This window comes from Triticum dicoccoides, chromosome 6B (assembly GCF_002162155.2).
Source record: "Triticum dicoccoides isolate Atlit2015 ecotype Zavitan chromosome 6B, WEW_v2.0, whole genome shotgun sequence".
Lineage (NCBI taxonomy): Eukaryota > Viridiplantae > Streptophyta > Magnoliopsida > Poales > Poaceae > Triticum > Triticum dicoccoides.
The window spans coordinates 571410297-571411192 of record NC_041391.1 but is presented as its reverse complement, the minus strand read 5'-3'; positions in this window follow the sequence as shown (position 1 = coordinate 571411192).

Sequence of the window (896 nt, the reverse complement as noted above, 5' to 3'; positions counted from 1 at the left end):
TTTTCCAAAGAGGCATTTAATGCCTTCAATTCGGGAGACGCATATATCCGAGCTGCTCAGGGCGGGCTTGCCCATGCGACGGACCAGTATGCCAAAGACATACGGGTAAGAAATTTGATAGGCATGTATAGCAGTAGCCCCTGAGACTTGAAACGGTTGGAACAACTGTTTTAAGGAACAATTTATGCACGTGTCCTTGTAGATAAGAATGAACAATTGTCTCGAGAGCTGGACGAGCGCAAGACCCAGCTGAGGGCCACGGTGGCCAAGCTAGAGGAATCCCAGAAGGCCTCATTTGGTAACATTTGTTCCATTAGTTGGAAGTGTACCAGTTAGTAAGTGGCTTGTATGATAAGTCTAACAGAAAATTCTGCAGACAATCCCGGGGTGAATCCGGAGGTCGTAGGAGGTGACGAGTCACATCTCCAAAGGCAGCTAAAAGCTGGCGAGCGTATTCTTACGCAGGTTAGGCAGGAGAAGAACAATCTTCAAGATGCCAATTTCGGCTGGGCGTCGAATTAGGAGATGTTCGTGCTTAGCTGGCGGACTCCATGAAGGAGAACAGAAGGCTTCGTCGCGACATTTATGGTAAGTGCCTAGATGAACTGTAGTACAACTCGGCAAGGAAGCATATTGAAAGAGTTTATATCTATAGGTATGCTGACGGGCCATCCTGAAGAGGAGATGCCCGCGTCCGCAGGTGATCTACTGCTAGACCTCTCACAACTGCACGAGCGAGCTCGGTAGGTGATGCAGGGTATTGCCCAGGCCTTCTGGCCGTCCATTTCCCTGCCAAAAGGCATGGGGAGCTCATGGATGTGCTCCAAGGAGCACGGCGGCGCTTCCGATTGTGGAAGATGTCAGCCTGCCGGCAAGGTGCAAGAGAAGCCTGGGCT